This window comes from Rhipicephalus microplus, chromosome 3 (assembly GCF_043290135.1).
Source record: "Rhipicephalus microplus isolate Deutch F79 chromosome 3, USDA_Rmic, whole genome shotgun sequence".
Lineage (NCBI taxonomy): Eukaryota > Metazoa > Arthropoda > Arachnida > Ixodida > Ixodidae > Rhipicephalus > Rhipicephalus microplus.
In genome coordinates, this window is record NC_134702.1 from 110,562,676 (window position 1) to 110,586,482 (window position 23,807).

Here is a 23,807-nt window from a genome sequence, read left to right on the forward strand (position 1 = left end):
GCCATCCAGTGGTTAGTCGGACCCTTCCTTGATCGGCCGCGAAAAGGCTGGAGTGGCCACTTTTTCTATGATATATATTTCTCTCAGGATTCACTATTGAAACGTTGATGGAGTGGTGGCGCTCACGTATTCACTTACGGTGGTCCTTTGAAAAGGCACCGAAAATTCCGCACACCCACTACGATGAACTAGTGGTTATGAAGGTTGACTACTGACCCGCAAGTCGCGGCATAAAATCCCAACCATGGCGACTGTTTTTTTAAATACAAACAAAAATGCCTGAAGAATGAAGAATCTTAGATGGTTGAAATTTTGGGAGCTATTCATTACTCATAATTATATAATGCTTTTGGAACGCTAAATCACAACAACTACTGTTACTAGCTCCACATCCAACTTTTTAAATGCAAAGCATCTCTTCGTAAACTTCGGCGACATTGAGCGTATTTATATATTTAGCTAGCCGCCTACGACTTTCCGCTCTCCTAGCCGTTTCGATAATAGAATCAATACCAAACTTGGTATGGCGCAAAATGACTGTATGAAGAACATATTTGACAAGTCAAAACATAAAAACCACGGCATGTATGTCGTCGTGATTTACAATTCAGGGTATTGCTGCTCTCGCGGTGGTTTAGTTCACATGACATGTTACAAAACTTGTGTGGTATGACATGATTGCGTGGTGAACACAAGCGACAGACCATAACATAAAAATCATGACATGTGTGTCGTGTAACAACAAGACTACATGCCACGCTCATGATGCTCTCGCGGCCGTTTTGCTAGCATCACATATACCAAACATGGTATTACGGTACGTGATTGGATGACGAAGGTTTGTGACTGGTGCAAACATGATAATCACGACATTTGTGAGATCAAAAATATGACTACGTGCCACGCTCATGACGCACTGGAGGCTGTTTTGCTAGCTTCACCAAATTTCGTATTACGGGACGTGATTCAATGACGAAAGTATGCTACTGGTTCAATAAGGATACACATGAAATACGTGTCATGTAACAACATGACTACATTCTACGCTCATAAAGCACTCACGGCCGTTTCGCTAGCTTCCCTCATACCAAATTTGGTAATTCGGGACGTGAATCGATGACGAAGGTATGTAACTGGTGCAAACATAATCATGAGATGCAGGTCACGTGAGAACTTAACTACATGCGACGGTCAAGGCGCCAATACATTTCGACGTGACGCTGTGTGCGTGCTCGCCGGTGTTCATTTCGTCGCGTCACACCGGCATTGCCACGCCAGGTGCTGGTCCTGCCTAATATTCGCAGGCACGCACCGCGCGGCGTTGCTTTGACGCATGCGCGTTTCAACGCGTCCAGCGTCCCTCCGTCAAGAAAAGAGGAAGACGCAGTGTTGTTTGGGTCATAGAGTTTTCTAATGTACACTAGAGGTTACTCTGGCGCTAGGTTTTATGAGAGCTGCAACGCACGACACTTCGGCGAGCATGGGAATGGGTAGTACACACATTTGTCTAATCTATAGTATACGTTCTTCTGACCTGCTTCTGGCGCCGTGGTGTTCGTGTGGCTTGAGTCTATTTTCTCACGAAACAAAAATCAGCAAATGTTCAGCGGTTGCACTTCAACACCCTATTTTTTTTTTACTCACCTTTCCAAATTGGGTCACTGAGTTTAAGAGGGTTGAATCTTTCTTTCAAAACAATATCAAAACACATCACTAAACGAAGCCGCAAGTACAAAGACTAGGCAAATGTGTGTACTACCCATCATTTCCATGGTCACTGAACGACCGCAGTGATGGGGTCCCCTCTAGTTAATTTTAGAAAACTCTGTGGTCTGGGTAACACATAGGCGCGAAATGCAGCATGTCGCATTTCGCGCTGGTTGCCGTCGGGTCGCGCTGACGGACGCTGGTCACTCCGGTCGCGCCTGGCGTCAGGCTATATAGCGCTCTCGTTTTTGCTAACGTAGCGTCACTATACAATGCGCGTCAACGCTACATTGGAGTATATTGGTCTATTAATGATGCGCTCGCGGCCGTTTTGCTAGCTCCCCTTTACAAAATTTCGTGTTACGTGACGTCAAGGGATGATGAAATATATGACTGGTGTTAACATGAAAATCCTCACATGCATGTCATGTAAGAACATGACAACATACCACCCTCATAGCGTGCTCGCGGCCGTTTTTCCAGCTGCATATGTACTCAATTCGATGTCACGTGACGTTAATAGTTGACGAAGGTGCGCTACACATCCAAACATAATGATCATGACACGGAAGTCATGTACGGCATCATTTACCTCCACTTCGTAACGTTGTGCTGATTTTAAAGTTACACGTGAACCTTTCTCATTCGTGCTTCACATATCATTGATTCCCACTGTAGGTGTAATCTGCCAATTTTATCAATCACAGATATGACGCAGTAAATATATATACCAAGAGAGCAAAGAAAAACAATGAAAAGAGAACGTTGCGTAGTGGGGTGTCGCACAAGCTACCTTTCACGTTACAACGCGCGACTCAAGCCACTAAGTCACGAAGAAAACATGTCAAGCTTGCTAAGCGGCAAACCACTTATATGCACCATATACCGTTGGCGGTCCTCAGAGCTTCTCAATCTCACCGCGTTTTCGGCATCACCAGAGAGATGGCGCAACGGGATCGCTTTAGATAGACTGCCTCGATGCGCGGAGGTGAACGAGCGCATCGAGACGCTCTATTGTTCGATGCTTGTCGCGTATATGTTTTTTCTGAAGCACCTCCACGGGGCATGGCGTCTTCTGCGCGTGTGCTTATCAGCTCAGACTCACGATGCAAGTGAGCTTGAGGGTCATTTCACTCGCTGTGGTGTATCGTTCTTTGTGTCCGCAGTGTCGTTTTTGCGCTACTGTATGAATTTGATCCAACACCAATTAGCCCAGGAACAAGCCCTTCTGCAGAACATTTGCTCGCTGCTACGGCCATGTTTACGAAAGGAGCGTGCTACTCACATATGTTGAAGTGAGAATTGTAACAGTTGCTTGCGCTCGTACTGTGTATACTTGCACGCTCGTTTCATGCGTCTTTCCATCTGTTTCAGCAGCATGCTTGAAGTGTCTAGCTGTGTGAGTTGTTTTTCCGTGCTCGTCCTGTGTATGCTCCTGTCGTGCGTGCTTTCTGCTTGAGGTGCACACTGTTCAACGTGCTTGCTATTCTTCGCATGAAATTAGAATTCGTTGCTGTCGAAGTCATTCCATCGCACTTGTGGCAAAACAATGCACGCATAATAAACGCTCAAACCTTGATGAAAACACGTTTTACTTTCATGTTACACCGATTCCTAAAAAAAAGCGATCAGCCATGTTTTTTTGTTCTTCTCTTGTTCTGTTTCGCTCACCAAATCTACAGAAAATAAACTCCTCAGAACCACGAAGAATCATTTTTAAAAACCTGTAGTTGGTCTGCTGAGATAAAATTAAATTACAAAATAAAATAAAAAGAAAGCCGCTGCCCACTGGCCTCCGTATATAAAACAATCGCAATGGTCATCGCCCGTGGTGTGGAGGTACACGCGAGAATTTTGGCCCCACAACATGGGTGCCGCCTTAGCTTGCCTCCACTCAAGCTGCGAATCCTACGAAGCCGGGTTTTAACCCACAATTTCGGATCGTGTGCTCCGGCGGCGTAGAGACACGACCACCCCGTAGGGCATCTATCACTCGGTTTTGGACCTATATGAACCGTAACGATCCTGGATTGCGAATGAAGGAGGAATGGAACAAATGAAAGGCAGGGGGGTAAGGCAGACGCACGTAGGGTTTGCTACCCGCCACTGGTTCAAAGTTATAACTCGGTTAGCGCTCTATATATTTCAACTTTGCTCACGATCTATAATCCTTGCGGAACGGAAGGCAGTTCGAAGCGAACGCATGCAGCGGGACTACATGCTACGGTCATAGCGTGCTCGCGGCCATTTCGCTAGCTCTACATACAGTATATGAAATTTGGTATCACGTGACATGAATATACGACGAAGGTAAATGACACGTTCAAAAGGGATAAGCATGATATGCGTGTCATGTAAAACATGGCAATATGCTACGCTCATAGTGTGCTCGTGGCCGTTTCGCTAGCTTCACATAAACCAAGTTTGGTATTAGGTGACTTGAATGGACGACAAACACAAATGCCAAGCGCAAACATAATAATGACATGAAAGTAATGCATGGCAGAATTCGCGTAGAGCTCGTAACATTGTGCTGATCTTAAAGTGACATATCAACCTTCATAATTTGTGCTTCGCATATCATCGATTCCCTCTATACGTGGAATCTGCCAATGTTTCTTTAAAGTGTTTTATGTGTTTGTGACGTCAAGCGTATTTTTGTGGCCGTTTCTCTCAACGATGCTGTCGCACGGCACACCCTCTCTTCTTGTCAGGACGGCCGTATGTATAGCGTAGTTTGACCTCGGAGCGCCCTCGTGTTTCCGAGAACCTAGGGCTGTCCTCTATATCAGCCCGTGTGCGTCGCAGGAATGCAGAGCTTCCGAGATAATATTAATCAGTAACGTGTGACTAAGTACAAAGCAGAGTATATATATTTATTTATTCAAAGCAGAGTATATATTTTTAATAAATTGATTTCAAATAGTATGTTGCCGCTTAGTAAGCACGAAACGGTGGAAAGAGGGACGTGTTATCAGCAGTGTCCTAAATAAAGTGCCATATTGGTGGTACCTCGATCACTCTCATATGCAGCAGTTTTCTATATTAGAATATGCGGTGTTGTTTGCTTTATTTAGGATTCATTTAGTAAATATTGTTCGCTTCCAAAGAGGCTCAACTTTGTGAGTAAAATCATGACCCCTGCTAAGGAAAATTGTCGGGAAATTACGCAAATAAACAAGAAAAACTGAGTGTGTGGCGACTATCGTACGTGCTGCGATTGAGTCTCGAAATTTTGTGCTACCCGAAATCAAATTGGAAGTTTTGCATGACAAACCTAGTTTTAGGTGAAATCTTAGGTTTAGATTACGTCAAAGCCACTCCGAAAGATGATGTGTCCACAACAATGTGTCTATGAAATGTGTTGAAATGTGTTTATGGTATTGGAGTGTGGTGCACTTGAATATAATGTTTTAAAGTATATCCTTATCGATTTCAGAGATTACACTAAACTTTGAACTTTGCCTCAAGAGCACTAAAGGGGCACTAGTACCTAACTTTTCTCGCGGTTTAGCATGGTAATATTGTACTTTCTTTTTTACATCGCAGAGAGTACCGGTTATTCGTGATGGGATTCTTTGGCTTCAACGCAGCCATGGCAGGTCTACTGCTATTGTGTCCCACGACGTTGTACTTTTTCGGCCTCGTGATGGTTGCCTGGGCTCCCACTCACGGCTGTTGCAACTACCGATCGGGTCGCTGGTGCTTCTCTCTGGGCGCCTTCGCTTTTGTGCTGATCTTCGGGTTTGCCGCCCTTCTCACCACCGCTGGCCTGCTCACATCCGTTGTGGCTACACGCTGTGGATGCGCTCTGGCAGCTGACCTACAGCAGCCCGGCATTGTGGCGGTTGTTAGGTTCGTTTCAAATGATGCAGTACTTTTGAACCATTGCTCCGCTCACACGGATATAACTGAACAATTAAAGAATTGTGTGCTGTCTCAAGCCACATGAGATTCTTGAGGCATTGCCGTATAATCTAGTTATAGAAGTAAAAAGTGACCGTTATAAAGTTATCCCTATAACCATAGAACTGTATTTTGTCGCAGGTATCTTGTTCAGCTTGTCGAGATCTACACGGATGACGACAGCATCGCAACCGAGCTCGTGTCAGCCGTCACCATCGACTACCTGACGACTATTGTGAAGCGTTTCAGTGCCTGCTACAACGAGCCTCGGAGCGCCTACCGCTTGCTGGGTGAGCCATACGTGCGCAACGCGTCGAAGGCCATTGGCTACGAAAAGCAGCTGTCGTTCCTCTGGGACGGCTTCGACCAGAAGGAACTGGACCAGCGGCTTCAGTTCATCGGTGGTTCGTTGGGAAGCGTGGTCAACCTGAGTGCGTTGTCCATCCTGGCCTCGAAGTTGACACCACTGCTGCAGTTCCAGTTGGAGGCATTGAAAATCAAAGAAATAGAAAAAAAGGCCAGTTACGCAAAACTTTTTCACAACAAATTCGGCGCGCGATGAGAAGTTGATGTAAAAGTGTTGTGTCTGTACTACAGCGTTTTCATGAATGAGTTATGATTGCACAAAGATTGTTGTTGTTGTTTCCTTTAAGACCTGTATACTTCTGTGTTGACAGTCTTGGATGATCTGGCGTTGCCGCGAAGTTTGACAAAATTTTGATTGATCGATTAATTGATTTGTGGGGTTTAACGTCCCAAAACTACCATATGATTATGAGAGACGCCGTAGTGGAGGACTCCGGAAATTTCGACCACCTGGGGTTCTTTAACGTGCACCCAAATCTGAGCACACGGGCCTACAACATTTCCGCCTCCATCGGAAATGCAGGCGCCGCAGCCGGGATTTGAACCCACGACCTGCGGCTCAGCAGCCGAGTACCTTAGCCACTAGACCACCGCGGTGGGGCGACAAAGTTTTGGGAAATTAGACAACTGCGGGGGTGTTTTAGGTGTACAAAGGCCGCACTAAACCTCTCTATAATTTGCTGTCTGGCCGGAAAGAGTGAAACTGCCAAAATATTTGCAGACACTCCGATTAAAATACAGGCTTTCGTCCATACCATTGCCCTTTTCTGTTCTTTCGAGGCCATGTCTTAACGTTCCTAAGAACGCCTTACTGAGCAACGCTGAAAGAGATCGGTCCATGCATGAGACCACAGTCGGTTTCTAGTTGTTTAACATATATCACGGGGTTTAGGAAATGATAGCGTTCATTCTATAAAAATAATTGTTTCCGTCTTATGTCCCTTAAGCAAAATAATAATTTGCTGTGCTAAGTCATTTACTTTCCAGGTTGGTGACATCAGTATGCAAGCAGAATACGCTGATGAGTTGAAAACTGCGCTCGAAGTCATGGAGCAGCACGTTCCCTCTCAGACGCCATTAGTAAGAGTGCTTTGCATCTGCTTCTATTTCGCTAAACACTTGCTCTTTTCCATAGTAGATGGTGCCCGACAATGCAGCAAAGTGAGGTTAGAAAGAAAATGGCGATGGAGATTACCTTATTGCTGAAGGTTGAAGCGAAAAAATGAAACTAAAATGTCATTGAAGCCAAGACGCATTACTGACCGTTATATTGAATTAAATTCATTGAGCTATTTTTTTCGCGCAGTATTTCATAAAAGTAGTATTGAATAACGTCTGGATCTTGCAGTGCTGATTGGAGGAACCTTGTAACACTTTTTATATATAGTCGAAAAAAAAAAAAAACGCTCCCGATGAATAGTCAAGGGTGTTCAAGGATTCCTGGGGCACGCCAGCCATATAATATAGCGCCGTGCGTGGCCTGGAATACGCAATAAATTCTCAAAGTCAGATTGAAATCGCTCTCTTTTCCTCTTGACAAATAACGCCACAGACTTTGAAAATCGCTGCGCTATCGCTATTAGCTTACTTGTGAAGGGGCACGCTCAGGAGTTCCTGAGGCCGCCAGGGGAGGACACGGCGTCTCCGAAAGCACACGCACTGAAAAACCGCACGTTCAAAAAAAAAGAAAAAAAAATCAGCAGCTCGTACCCACCTTAGAAATCAATGTTATGCGAAGCATGTGGATGAAAGGTGACTGTGTTGTAACATTTTTAGTGTGCGAAATCTTATGAAGTGGCGCTAACTATATGTGAAAATGCACGCGCAGACAAACGTTTAAAAGCTGCATATGTTTAAATGACGATTAGTTTACAGTTGCGTAACGATGCCCACAGCAGCGTGCATATTAGCAACACCGGAACTGGTATGCTGATATGAAGTGGTGGTGATCGCGAGGATGGTAGCCCTAGACACTCCTACCTAAATGAACTTCGATGGATGGCACCTAACTACAATTTACATAGCCGACGTGACGGCTGTGTCTCAGGGGTAGTAATGTAATGTCCCCAAAATTGGATATCTATCGCACTTGACGTTTTATGAACATTAGAGACTATATCAAAAGTAGCTACTTTAGGGGAATGAAGTAGAATACTTGTTCGCCACGAAGAATTCTAAGGTTCAATTTGTGCTGAGGCCCTTACATTTATTCTTCGCATTTGCTTGGTCGATGGTGCCGAAGTCCGCTTTTTATAACGTTCACACGCTGAAATTGCCCATGTCTGTACTCGCCATTACTGGGTAGATGTAAAGTGTCATCACCTGTGGTCCATACCCGCATACTTGTGGCACACACTCACCCGTGGGTATGTGCTACACATCTGACGCAAAAGATTGACGACATAAGCAACAGAATTGTGACATCATTTATGTCATGACCAACTAGTCATGTTCGCCAAACCTACTTACACTGCCGTACTAATTTTGGTTTACCCCATGTTAAGAAGGTGATCACGAGGGCATTCTGACGTAGGTGGCTAGATAGATAGATAGATAGATAGATAGATAGATAGATAGATAGATAGATAGATAGATAGATACACGCTTAAAGTGTCTGCAGAGGGAAAAGAAATGCTTCGCATTTTAAAGTGCTCAAGGTCACGAGGAGCGCGTCACGTTCCTTCTTCACCTTGCCATTTCTCCCTGCATAATGAAATACAAAACGACGTGAATCATCAAGGAAGAAAATTTAAGGACAGAACAGATATGGCGCATGGCTGAGCTGACAGCGCAGTCGTTGGTACAAGAGAAGGCAGAAAAGAATTGTAATGTCCGAAAAGTCTTTGTAGCTTCGTTGGTATCGTTAGGATTCGAAAAATTTTAACGGCTGTGAATCCGTGAGGCAATAAGCTGCTTTACTGCATCCATTCACTCGCTACTCGAACAAGTGCTGCAAGTATACTTTTAAGCAAGTTGGAAAGACTTCCCACTATAATTCAGTATACACCCAAACAGGAAATATTTTTTTGTTTCAGGCAAAAGATCTTGCAGATGCAATCATGGAGGTGGATGATATTAGTTCTGATCTTATTCATTGTGATCTAAAGAAGGTAAGTATGCATATTGATAAATGTGCATGTGAGAAAGAAGCGGAGTTTCTGAAAGCTTCATCATATAGTTTGCTTTTCTTATTTGGTGCTCTATTTTACACTAAGTCTAGAGTTGAAGCACATACCAGCTCACGTTTTTACAGTAAAGGGGTACCAACACGTTTTTTGAGAAGGCAAGTTCACTCTACCGTACGAATCTCCAGTACACAGAGACGGCTCAGAGCAAGTGTGACGCTCAGAGATTGCTGATAAGATATTTTATTTTGGCAGTAAAGCCAATTTTGTCATGACGCATATAAAAACTAAATTGACGTCCAGCTACAGTTATATTAATGGTGACTTTACGCACAAGTCTGCATAGTTGCGATGACGTCGAGCATCGATAATGACGCCTTCTTGGTCTCCTGCTCACGCCGTGCGGTCGTGCGATCGCTGTCGTCCAGCGTACTGTACATGTGAAGCGAGTAAGCGGAGTGTGGTACAGTGCACGTGCACGGGAATAGAAGATACACGCTTATCAGAAGGTGGATTAATCATTCGAAGAAATGCTGCGTGGACGAAGATACGTCAGAAAATCTTGCGTGTGCACATACTACCGTCTTATCTATTACATCACGGTGTGTCAGCTCTCTCTGCGCTTACCTTAGTGGGACAGAGCAAGTTGTGCTTCGGAGGCCTCGGGTAGGGGTGGCCCTTACACCGGCCCTTACATCATCACAGAACCGGTCGCATTTACCAGTTGGTGATATGTGTCCTTATTGTACCACTCCAGTGATGCAAGCAGATGCATACCACCGTATATGGACATGTCAAGGGTTATAGTCGGAACGCTCCCATTACCTTCTTCAAGCTGGTTTTCGCTACAGCGACACAGCCAGTTACAACCGCTGGATACATGACCACACATATCGCAAGACACTACTTCACCTAAAGCACAACACCGGCCGAACGGCGCACATTCAATAAAAACATGCGCAAAAATAATATGCCCTAAAGGCAAGTCTTTGTCGCAATAAAAAAGAAAAAGAAAACATACTACCGCCTGTTGGTGCTGCCCATATCACGTCGCCGTGACCTCAGGGTACAGTAAAAATGAAAAGTAACTTTTAAAAGCATGCTGTAATTTTCCAGGGTACACTTATGCTTTCCGGTACATTTCTCACGGTCTCGGGGTCTTCAGCTATAATTTGACGAAAAATTTCATAAACGAAAAATTTTGTGTCGGTACCCCTTTAAGTAAAAGAAAATCTAATTGTCGGGAGTCTTGGAATAAGACACATCGACATCTATGGCGCTGTACGTGTGAGAAATAAGAAAGGTAGCCTCCAGTATGATTTTGAGAAAAGCCAATTTGAGAAAAGCCATTTTGAGAAAAGTAATGATGCTAAATCAGGTTAATGTACAAAATGATTTTCATTTACACAAGTCAACCCCGATGCCACAAATGGCGCAGCGAACAGCTTCTGCAGACGCATCACGTTTCGAAAAAAGATTGTCTACCAGTAAAGAAGTGCAGGGTAACTGTGGCTGGCAATCATATTTACTATGAACAGTGTTCTGCATGTTCTTTCGCAGCTTTGTGGCACCTAATTCCGCTTGGGCGATAATTAATACCTGTGAGTGTTTAGCTCAACATGATGAACATGGTCAGACGCAGCTGTAGTGTCTCCTTCTTTTGCCAAGGCCAGAGATATTTCAGCGCGTGTTATGTCACTGAAGCTGCTTCTCAACAAAAAAAAAATCTGCGAAATAAAAAGTAAGTGGTTGAGGACTCGCAGATGACCAAAAAATTACTTGTACTTTATTCTTCGGAGTGTTGTGCACCAAAGTATAATGTTGCAGCTACCGAGAATAGCAGATAGCGAGGAGTTTAACGTGGATTTAGTTTTAGAAAGCTACACCACTGTTTCCATGTACTGCCCACTTAAAAGTGTCACTTGTTGACATATTACCCGTGTTCCCACAGCCCAGTTTACTTTTTTTTCACGATGTACATGAATTTTACTATTCACTCGCTACCTCTCCATTTCTTTGCAAGTCCGTCAAAACGGTTGTTACAAAGTGTTTATGTGGTTCACAATTTGTAACGCACACAGCCATCAACTTCCGTAGGAGAGAAACATGCATATTCAATCTTGATTTTATTTTACTAACTGGATAAGTAAAATGCCCTAAGGTAAACGTGTACTGTTGAATTTCAGTCACACTGCGCACTAGGGAAGCGTGGAAGTAATTAGGAAGCTTCGACACTTTCGCACGTATTTCGTTTCACTTACCCTATGTGAAGCGGTGCACTTTCTTCTTCGGGCTGTATGCATACCGGCATTACAATTATGCTTTTTACGCAGAATATTCTCCTGGATTCTTTGAAGAAAATGGAAGCTCTTATGGAGGTTGACAGCAAGCCCGTTGATGTACGTAAGCCGGAGTGTAGAATTGTAGAACCTGTTTCTTGGTAACACAGCTGTTTGTTATTGTCGGTGTGTGCCATTGCGTACACCATATTTTTTCAAGTTTATTTGATTCATTTCTGAACAATGAATGAGCCGGGATTCTTTTTCGCATCATGAAGCAGTGTCAAATTTTGAAACTTTGCTCTCTGAGGTCTTCACATCATTTCATCGTTGGCCTTTATATGGCTTCTAAAAATAGCTAAATATGTAGATTGCATGGTCTGTGCTCATGTTAACGCGAGACAAGTAAATTGAAAATTAAAGCAAAACAGCGATTTGGCCTAGTTGGAAGCTATCCATGTTGAATGTTTTTCGAAAAATAAACCAGCTGTTGATTGCACCCGTTTGTATTCCTTTCTGTGTACCTGCGTGCTTGCGCAAAAATTTCAAGATGAATTGAAAGTTGCCGTTCGTTACGATAGCTGTACGGCTCCGACCTGCACCGTGTGCGATTCCTTAGTGACGAGAAAGTGATCGCGTAAAATTCAACTTAAATGATTATTTATGTGTTGGACTTAACATCCCCAAACCACCATATGATTATGAGAGACGCCGTAGTGGAGAGCTCCAGAAATGTCGACCACCTGGGGTTCTTTAAGGTGCAACCAAATCTGAGCACACGAGCTTACAGCGTTTTTGCCTCCACCAATAATGCAGCCACCGCTGCCCTGATCCGAGCCCGCGACCTGCGGGTCAGCAGACGAGTACCTTAGCCACTATACCACCGTGGCGAGGCTGAAATGCAGGGTAGATACTACATAATGTCGCTGTTTCCTCTTGAATTCTTTATGCGCCCTGAAAACGTAGGCACACTGCACGAAATGCACCGTGAACATTAAATAGCCGTATAATTCTGGCCACTCATGAGTCAAAGAAGCTTCGCGATTATAACACCAAAAGTAAAAATTTCCAATCCAGCATGCTTTAACCCCACTGAGTTATCTCTTTTATTTTGCTTCAGTTTAACATAGGCGTACATTCGTGCAAATGAAGCTCCCTGTGCAACATATTTGTAAGTGAGGAGCCCTAAAGTTCCCCAAATTAATCTATCCCCGCCGCGGTGGTCTAGTGGCTAAGGTACTCGGCTGCTGACCCGCAGGTCGCGGGATCAAATCCCGGCAGCGGCGGCTGCATTTCCGATGGAGGCGAAAATGTTGTAAGCCCGTGTGCTCTGATTTGGGTGCACGTTAAAGAACCCCAGGTGGCCGAAATTTCCGGAGACCTCCACTACGGCGTCTCTCATAATCATATGGTGGTTTTTGGACGTTAAGTCCCACATATCAATTATTCAAATTAATCTGTTTGCAGTTGTTCAAGTCGGAAACAATTACGGATGTCGGAGACACGCATAAGGTTCAGCTTGCTATAGACAAGGCGACCGCTCAAGTGAAGCCTTACAAGGACAACATCGGCCACGTGGTGCAGTATTATCGCGAGTACGTCGTAAATCAGGTGAGCGGACGTAAAACTGAGGCTGCGTCAGTTTGAATATAAATGAAGCGCGCATCGATCCAACCGATGCATGAGCACAGTTTCTCATACTACGATAATACATCACGCCTTTCCATAGGCGTTGATCAAGCAAACAGCCAACACTAGATAATGTGCTGCCATCTGTGAGGCATTGTGAGACTCTTTATGGCCTTCGAAATGGCAAGCGACGTGTATCTTGGAGGCATTGCGGCTCTTGCTTTGTATCAAGAGCCTGTATGTACAATTCGCGTACGCGCGCGCGCGCGCGCGTGTGTGTGTGTGTGTGTAATCTGTGAGAGATTGTGAAAAACGTGTCTCGACTACAACAGAGCGCCGGCGTTCTAGCTGAGGGAAGTGGCCACATTGCACATTCACTGCATTACTATGGATACGTCACGCATGCGCGCGTACTCGTTTTGTTGCCGCTCAATGCCACTGTCGCCGACAGATAGGCTGCTAAAGCTGAACGAGAAAAGGAGTTACAGTCAGAGATGTCGTTATGCTTTCGTTTTCTACGAAGTTGGGGTAGAATTTACAGCGATGGCTAATGAAAATAAAAACAATTCAGGATAGAGTCAAACGCGCGCTTTCTTTGTTGTTGCCGCAAGAATACCAAGTGATAGCATAATTTCGGCTCGCACGCTAAATACGATGCCTATACAATCTCTGGCAAACCACTTCCGAGCGGATAGCAGATATTTTAGAAAAAATTATGATAACATGTGCCTCGATGAATCTTCACTTTTACAGTTGCTAAACTGAGTTTGTATTGTTGAAAGTTTCTTCAAGATATAATAATGGCAAGAGCTATCATTCTTTGCCTAATAAAATATCATAATTTGAACTTGGCAATAGCTTTGGCTATTTGGCTGTTCATGCCTTAACTGCAAGCCCTAAAATATACGAGGGCGCGGAAGGACAATAAAATATTACCTAATGGGCAATTTGTTTCTTTACAATACGCTGCTCGGGCTTCCTCAGATTTGGTAGGTTTTCTGCTGTATAAACTTTCGGTAGTCTCTAAACAGAAAAACACCAAATGTTAACGTCAAATAAATGAATGGAGAACTAGTGTGACAGATTAGGGGGTGCAGTAGTTTGGCGTTTGACACACTTAGAATAGCAGTAAATGTCATCATTTAAGGCAACACAAAAACTGCGTCGTTGATGTGCGTTCTCACAAAAGAAAAAAATTGAAAAACGCATTGTTGGCTTTATGACGTCATTGAAATTCCACTACACTGCCTTTTAGTAAATCGTGGTATGTACTATTTTCTCACTTCTCAGTCGCAATAAAAAAAGAAGAAAAAAAAACAATAAAGCCAATAAATTTTCAAGATCTGTACTTTCCTAAAAGAAAACAACAACAGCAACAACAACAACAACAACAACAAAAACAAAAACAACTAGCACATTGCTAGCTTTTCCAACGTATTGTCAGTTTCACTGTATTCCATTTTAGCATGTGGAGCGTTGCTTTAGTTAATGAATGGTCACTTGAAAAAAAATCAAGGAAAAGAAAAAAACACACTAAAATTTTAGATTCGAATTTCCGAAATTGAGAATATAACATTATTGGCTATTTAAACATTTGTCAGTTGCACTGTATTGCCTTTTTCCTGTCCTATTTTGTTCTGTTTCTTCAGTGATCGGTTGTGCAAAAGTAAAGCAAAAATAAACATGCATGCTCCTCTGCGGAGTTTCGTAATTAGGCTTTCCAAAGTTTGAGAAAGTGTCTGCATTTCCTAGAGAAATAGGCTGTCGTGACTTCACACTCGGCCACAGCTGCTCCAAAGAAATAAAACTTGACGCCCTCTGAATAAAGAACGCTTAAGAAATCACTCTTACTTTCTAAACACAAATAATATCTGAAACGTCCAAATGGAAAATTCAAGATGAATTTCGACAAAGTCGTGTTTTGTAACGTGATTAAATACATGTACAACAGTGTTGTCATATTACGTCTCGGTTGAAATCTGGTTGCTTATAGGTAGGAAAGGAAACCTGCATTCAAGCTCCAAAGTGATAGAGTCATCTCTGCGTGCGCAACATTTACTTTTTTTCACAACTTCTGTGAGATGATGTGAAACCACGTGAACCATTGTGTCTCCGCATTGAGACCTTTCTGCTTTCGAGACGAAGTACTGACGCCGTTATTCAAGAATGTCCGCCACGGTGTTTGAATGGTCAGGGTACTCGTCGTGACTGTTAGATCACAGATCGCAGGATCAAATCCCGGCCGCGGCGGCCACATTTTCGATGGAAGCCAAAATTCTTGAGGCCTATTCGCTTCTATTCAGGTGTATTTTAAACAACCTCAGTGGTTGGAAGCTTCAGACCCTTCCGATGCGGCGTTTCTCATAATCATACTGTGGTTTCCACACATTAAACTTCCAAAGCTTTCATTAGTTTTACTCGCGGATCGAGGCACACAGGAGCTTTTTCAAGCATTGTCTAAACAACTTATATTGAAAGCTTAAATAACCAGGTTTAATCCCAGCCTTGCTAAAGAGATTTGATAAAAGCGGTCCATATTGAAGAGGGACACTTGCATGATGCATATGTAAACATCATAGTCTTTATAAATACGTTCCAAAATCTTTTACATTTAGCGCATAAAAAGCTCATTGAAATGCATCTGAAATAGTAGACATAAGACCATGATATGCATTTTGTTAAGTTTATCACACTATGCTTTGTTAGGAATAATTGAAAACCTTTGATAGCTTGTGTAACTTTATTATGTAGCATATGCAACTTGTTTTAAGGTGCTGGTTTGTGTGTATTTCGGATACAGACTGCCTTGACAAATATGTTAATGAACACTCGCGTCTCTATCAATTGATAGATGAGAAATCAAAGACACTACGAAGAAGCATCTCGTTCGTAAGTTCAGAGCCAACAAACTATACGACGCTCTGATTCTAAAAACATCCTCGTTTAGCTACTTGTCCAACATAACGTAAATCGCAAAGCCACCGCATCGATAGACGTGCCTACGTTCTGCCGGACCGCCTACCATGGTGACATGCATCGTCGCCTGGAGATGCTGTGTGCGGTAATTGAAGGCTTAGAACACGGTAGCCGGTGAGCTCGGCTGCAAGGTACCATGAGTGACGTTCAGGATGTTCCGGCTGGCACCATTCTCCACGTTAATACGCCGACAGAACGAGTCACGAATTCCCTACACTGATCACAACGCTGCGTGCCCATTGATGCAACAACGCCAGAAAGTTTAGTGCAGTCATAGTCAGTGAACATCGAAAGCCATAAATGGAAATGCCACGACAAGATCAGTGGAGATACGTCCTTGGCTGAGATTGCCACCACGGTCGTCGACACGGAAGTGCTGCTCGCAAACTACTGGTGAGAGGTGCATCAATGACGAGTCGTATGTAGATACATTCCATGAGTGGTACAGCATCATCTCTCGCCATCTTACATGGCACACATTAGAAAAGCACTCGGCAGTGTATTACGCAGGTGGAGAGGGTTGCGGCACTCGCCCACTGGACATTAGCACCCACGCATTGAACCATGTCGTGGTAGTAGTCAGCGTCTTGAACAGCGCTCACGGCTTGCCACGCGACACGTTAGTGTTATGGAGGAAGAAGAAGAAAGAAAACTATTCTGCGACAAATCACAACATATCCACGGAGTGAATGATGATGAGTTAAGTGAAGCGGTCGTGCTTCTGTCCTTGCGACCGTCCGACCGTCCATCGGACCGTCTGTCCAACCATTTTTCTGTCCGTTTTTCCGCCCATCTGTCTGTCTGTCTGTCAGTCTGTCTGTCTGTCTGTCTGTCAGTCTGTCTGTCTGTCTGTCTGTCTGTCTGTCTGTCTGTCTGTCCATTCGTGAATCTATCTGTGAATCCATCCATGGATATATTGAACACTTGAAGCACCGCCATGTCGCATCTTTTCATCACATATTTATCATATACAAGTGCTGTCATTCAGCGGACATTCCAAATAATAAATAAAGAATGGCTACCTACTACTACTACTACTACTACTACTACTACTGCAACATACATCGTGGACGCACGAACCGTGGCTTAAAGAGCTTCGCCCCTAAAAGTGACCATTCGTGTTCCCCGTGCAACCCTTCTGCCTGAATTGTAATGTATATTAAAGGCAGAACATTTCATACTCGCACCTTCTCCCTAACTCCACGTCGGCTTTGACGTCTCAATCCCCACTGCGCAAGCTCGTGTCTCGTGTCAACTTTCGCTCTTTCACCTCTCTCTCGCCTCGCAAGGCCAACGTAGGCAGCGTCTGGTAGTAAAAACCAACTGCTCACGCTGCACAACCCTTCACTGGCCACTCCCTATATGTAGGAACTGGATCGCGCGTTATGAATTCAGTCAAGGGCGTCTTTATTTGCCTTTCGCTCGAGTTGATGCTTTGCTTGACTCGAGTAAATGCGATGGAAGCAACAGTACCTTCAACCAGTAGTGAGGCACAAGCCGACATCAGCGTCCCAGCACTCACTGAGAACAACGCATGCCTCATTCAATAAACGATAATAATAAAGACGAAATAACAAGTAAGCATTCCCAAACATACCCAGTTATGGAAAATTCACGCAATACCTCCACCACCTGTCAACGCATTTACTTGATTTGCCCCATGGGAAGATGCGAACGGCCTTTTTATAATTTCAAACAAATAGACCTGTTATCCTTGACAATTTATTCACCCCTTTGGCAAGTTCTGAAGCACGCAGAAAACATTTTTCAACTTCTTGCCTTGAGGCTCTTGTTTTGATTTTTAAACATTCTTTCTAGGTATGTATTTAGCCCACGCATATGTGTGACGCACACTCCTGCAAAGACTCTAAAGTAGTACATTGCGAAAAGCTACATAAGAGCTTTTATGTATTGGCCTTGTGAGCATCAACCGGAAATCTGTTTCACTTATCGGACCTAGAATAAAGCACGCTTTTTCGCTCCATAAGCATTTAATAGGCAACACATCTTGAATCGAAAGGTACGCACGAAAAGCCACAAGATTTTTAGGGGCAAAGCTTCTAAGGCGTGAGCTGAGCGTCCTGTCGTCATCGTATGTAGCCGCCTCTCGTTAGTTCTTGAACCAGCCACAGAGGGCGGTACTTGTCAAATAACAAAATACATATATCTTGAAAAATGGAAATGGTACGACATCAGAGGATGTTTCCTGTAGTATGATAAATAATATAAATCACAGCATATCCATGGAGTGAAAAATAATGAGTGGTGCGAAGCCTCCGTCCTTCCGGCCGTCCATTCGTTCGTCCATGTGTCCATCCATTCATTAATTCGTGCATCCGTCCATGCGTCCGTCCATCCGCGCCTTTGTGCCTGCGTTCATCATTGCGCCCATGCATCCGTCTCTGCGTTCGTTCAAGCATCCGTCCGTTTGTCCGTCCGCGCGTCCGTTTGTCCATCCGAGCATCTGTCCGTTCATTCATGCATCCATCCATGAGTTCATCCAGCCATCCGTCCCTCATGCGTCAATCTGTGAGTCTGCCCGTCCGTGCGTTTGTTCATGCGTCCATCCGTCCCTGCGTTCATCCATGCCTCCGTTAGTCCGTCCGTCCGCGCGTGCATCGGTCCATACGTCAAAGAGACAGACAGACGACAGACGTACGCGGCCAGCGGATGATTCATGGTGTGTCGATAATAAGTATGATACGCGCAAGGCGGCTGCGGCTTGCTCTCGACAACGGAACCACGACAACGGAACCACGACAAAAGAATTGCCGGCACCAGCAAACATATAGCCACTCCGGCGCCCTGTTGATGAGCTGATTGTCATTTCGTTTAATGCAAGAAGTATTGTAAATAAAATTGACAGTTTAGAACTGCTTCTTTTGAATTATGACCCCCATCTAGTTGTAATCACCGAAACCTGGCTGAGTGATAGGATTAGTGACGGCGAAGTTGTTCCACGTGGCTATCAGATATTTCGGTGTGATCGTGGCTCCCGTGGTGGGGGCGTTGCCGTTATAGCTAAAACCAATATCGAGATCTCGGTTTTGCCTGGGATCTCTAATCATGAAAGCTTGTTTTTAAACGTATCTTTTTGTGACTTAAAATTCTTGCTTTGTGCTGCTTATCGATCGCCTGATGCAACCGACTTGTTTCTTTGCAAATTGTACGATTATCTTTTGCCCTACCGTGGTCGCCCGGTTATTGTAACAGGCGATTTTAATCTGCCGAGTTTTGACTGGAATCGACCTACTTATGGAAAGAGTGACCCATGTGATACTCTCTTAGACATGATGTTGGCTATAAGTTTAAAACAGTTAGTTTTGGAACCTACCCGTCTTGACGCCATTCTAGATTTATTTTTTGTTAGTGACGTATTTTCTAGTGGTGTAGTAAATGTAATTCCTGGTATTTCCGACCACCGGCTCTTATCGTTTTATTGTTGTTCTACCGGGTTTGGCAGTGTTGAAGACCAACCGGTCAACCATGTCAAAAATTTTGACCGTGCCGATGACGCTTCTATCATTGATTACTTAGAGTTAAAATTTGATATCCAAACTAGCAATGATGTGCACATGTTGTGGACGCACTTCAAGGAAACAATAAAATACTGCATCGAGCATTTTGTACCCTTAAGGAAGGTTAGAAATAAGCGTTACAATGAATGGATTACCCGAGATATCATTCAGACCAAGCGTAAGATTAAACGTCTTAGGAGAAAGAGGAGTCTAGGGGAACAACATTTACAAAGCTTGAAGCAGTCTTTGGAATGTAAGGTTAAATCAGCGAAAGCTCATTATTTTACCGTAACACTTCCTGAGTTCATTAAAAATGACCCCTCTAAGTTTTGGCGGTTTTTGGGTGAACGGAAAAATATTCTAAAAGAAATAGCTGTAAATGGTAAAATTGTAAGAGACGACAAAGAAATAGCTCAATCATTCAATCATTACTTTCAATCAGTCTTTTCACCAGGCGGATCAGTTCCTAAACGCCCAACAGATTATTCAAATATACCTGTTATTTCGGATGTCGGAATACTGGCATTATTACGAAAGCTTGATCCCAGAAAAAGTCCCGGCCCCGATGATCTTCCTAATGAATTCTTGAAACGGTATGCTGATCAGCTATCTGCCTTTTTAACTAACATTTTCCAGATCTCTCTCACATCAGGTGAAGTCCCGTATGATTTTTTGGTTGCTAGGGTCAAACCACTGTTTAAAACGGGAGACAAACTTTCAATTTCTAACTACAGACCCATTTCCATCACAAGTAGCTGTTGTAAAATGTTCGAGCATGTTATTGTAGGGTTCATTCATGAATTTCATTCAGGAACATTTTGTCGCCCTATCAACACGGTTTTAGAAAAAATATGTCCACTGTTACGCAATTGGTCACTACTGTTCATCACTTCTCTGCGGTATTGGACGAGTCTGGACAAGTTGATGTGGTTTTCCTCGACTTCAGCAAGGGCTTTGACAAAGTGCCACACAAAAAGCTTTTGTATAAACTTGAACACATTGGCCTTCCTGATTGCCTTTTGAACTGGATAAGAGCTTATTTAAATAACAGGAAACAGTATGTTGATATTAATGGTTGTTTCTCTAATTTTCTTGCTGTTACCTCTGGGGTACCCCAGGGCAGCGTGCTGGGACCGTTGTTGTTTCTTCTTTATATAAATGATTTAGCCCACGTAGTTCCCGAAACTGTCTCCATCAGGCTGTTTGCCGATGATTGTGTTGTTTTTAGAGAAATTCGCTCACCTGATGACTGTGAAGTTTTGCAGGAATCCCTGGTTGCAATAGAGAGTTGGTGTGAGCAGTGGGGAATGATGTTGAATGCCGGAAAATGTGCATTTCTACGAATAACGCGCACAAAACATTTCTTCAACTCCCAGTACTTCTTGCAGAACACTTGTATTGCAGATGTTGGGGAGTACAAGTACTTGGGCTTCACTTTGAACTCTAATTTATCTTGGTCATCCCACGTAAAACGTATTTGTTCTGCTGCATTTACTAAGTTGTGTTTTTTGAGACGAAAATTAAGGCATTCTCCAAGTCACGTTAAGCTTTTAGCCTATGAAACTTTTGTTAAAGCTAAACTTGAATATGCTTCCGTGATATGGGATCCGCACGTGAAAAAAGATATCTACATGCTTGAGCTCGTTCAGAGAAAAGCGGTGCGTTTCATTTTTAACAAATATGGGCGTTACGATTCTCCGTCGAAGCTCATGACTGACAATGGCATTCAAACCCTAGCAGTTCGTAGACGCTTGGCCCGTTTACTCTTCCTCAACAATATTGCTACTTCTAAGGTGAAAATAACTCCGTCAACTATGATTAAACCGCTAAGCACAAGAAAGACCCGTCACATGCATGCTCATTCCTTTCAGCCTATCTTCGCCAAAACTAATCAGTTTAAGCACAGCTTCTTCCCACGTACAATTTCCGAATGGAATGCGCTCCCGGAAGCAGTGATACAAGCTAAAAAGTTTTCCCAAGCGCTCCAGGAAAGCATCTGTCGCTAAGTATATGCATTGTATGGTGTGCTATGCCTTGACCAATCTGTCTTGTACTCCTTTTTATTGTTATTATTTTTATTCTTTGTATGCATGTGTAACAGTGTTATGTGTATTGCCAATTACCCCTCCTGCTTGGGCCACAAACTGGCCTGCAGTATTCACAATAAATAAAATAAAATGTGCGAGCCCCCGAAGGAGAAACGCGCCGTAAAGGTTCACGGCGGCGCCGACAAGATCCTGGCAAACGAGAGCGGGAGGCTGAAACGGCGCGGCAGCGGCGTGCGGACCCAGTGTCGCTCCACTCTCCATCATTAACCGCGTGGATATGCTGTCATTTGTTTTTTTTTCTGAGTGAACTGGTGTAGTTATATTTCCGACCAAATTTCCATCCAACATTAGAGTGATTGTAAGCGGAGTGGGTGCAAGACTTTGTCCCAAACAACCCGGGAAACTTATGCAAAAAAGGCCCACCTAGAGGATGCAAAAGTTGCAAAATCTGTAGTGTTATATTGCGCAAATCACCCACCGCAATGCAATGTTTATTAGGCTAATTGCTGATTGATGAAAATCATGACCGAGCATTCGAATATGCAAGCCAAGCAAGCGTGCAAAATATACTTGTCATCGATAGCATGGGCGACGGTTGTGAACCACCACATTGTATGGGCTTAATTGCGGCGAAATGTACTGATAAGCTTGTTCGTTGAACTTCAAACAGTCTGCATATTTTTTAAATCAGTTGACATATTCGCGAACCGATCATCTTTGTCACCACTTCAAAATCAGGGGTCGTTCTTAGCAGAGTGAGAAAAAAAATGCGCTTCTGTTCTACATCTTGCCCCCCCCCCCCCCCCCCCTAGATTGTTTCGGTGCAGGAGGCGTGCTTTATGCTTCACTTGAAGAAAATGAAACATTTGATTTATTTGTCTTCCTCATGCTTTCTACTATTCTGCATCATCACTCCAGCGCGAAACTGTAATCTTCAGAAATACTGCTTTACTCTCGCTGGCAGGATGCTGAATGAGAGTTGTCCTCACTTTTCTAGAAGCCTGTGGGATGCTGCCTTTTTTGCCGAGAAACGAATCGAACACTGCAAGACAATACTCCTTGTTACGTGAGTAATGAAATTTTTTAAACCAAAAAAAAGAGCACCTATTGCCTTTCATACTTCATTTGAAACAGCAACAATTCTTAACTATTGTTGTGTACTTGCGAGTATGTTGAAATTGGCAAGAACTTGTATTGAGTGCTTAGTACTTCCGCGTATATATAATATGTACTTCTTTCAGGCAATTACGCTGTGTGGCAAATCAACATCTTTGAGGGCATATGGCTATATGCTGTAAGGTCGAGAATATTTGTAAACTTCATTGGTTGTTTATCGCCCATGAAAGCTCGTAGTCTCAGTTCAGAAGTTGTGTTCTAAAACACGTAAAAATTTATTGCCCTTCAGCTGAAAGCTGCACCCAATGTATGTGGCCCCGCCACGGTGGTCTAGTGGCTAAGCTACATGGCTACTGGCCCGCAGTTCGCGGGATCGAATGCCGGCTACGGCGGCTGCATTTCCGATGGAGGCGGAAATGTTGTAGGCACGTGTGCTCATATTGAGTTGTACGTTAAAAAACTTCAGGTGGTTAACATTTCTTGAGCCCTCCACTACGGCATCTCTCATAATCATGCAGTGGTTTTGGGACGTTAAACCACGCATATCAATCAATCAATCAATCAATCAATCAATCAATCAATCATCGTGTGTGGCTCAATGATTTCGGTCGTTATTTGGCTCAATGATTATGCAGCCTATCCTCGCAAGCATTTTGGTGTTCGATTTTATGGGCGTGCATTTTGCTCAGCGACTGCAACATTGTTCTTCGGGAAGTGGTTTTGTCTGAAAAAAAAAGTTGTACCTTTTAAAATTGTACTCTCATGTGTTTTTGTGTCGAAGACGATATAAAATATTTTCAGAATGAGTTAATCTGAAGAACTGCTAAACAAAGCATGAAAGTCTGGACACCCGCCAACTAGATCCTAGAATATGCCTTCATTCTTTTGACGCTTGCATTGCTTTGTTAGGCTTACTTCACTGTATTTCTAGAAATAAACCTTAACTTTGTTTTTTAGAACATTTAGGTTGATGTAGTGATAACACTTATTCTTATAACGAAGAACCTCTGGGCTACAAATAACTTACGCAATAACTTTCCTTTCAAGGTTATCCCACCTCGAGAAGCGTTGAAGATGAAACTAGGTGCACCTAGAAGATGTCTTCTAGGACTTTGTGAAAATGGGGCTTGTAAGCCA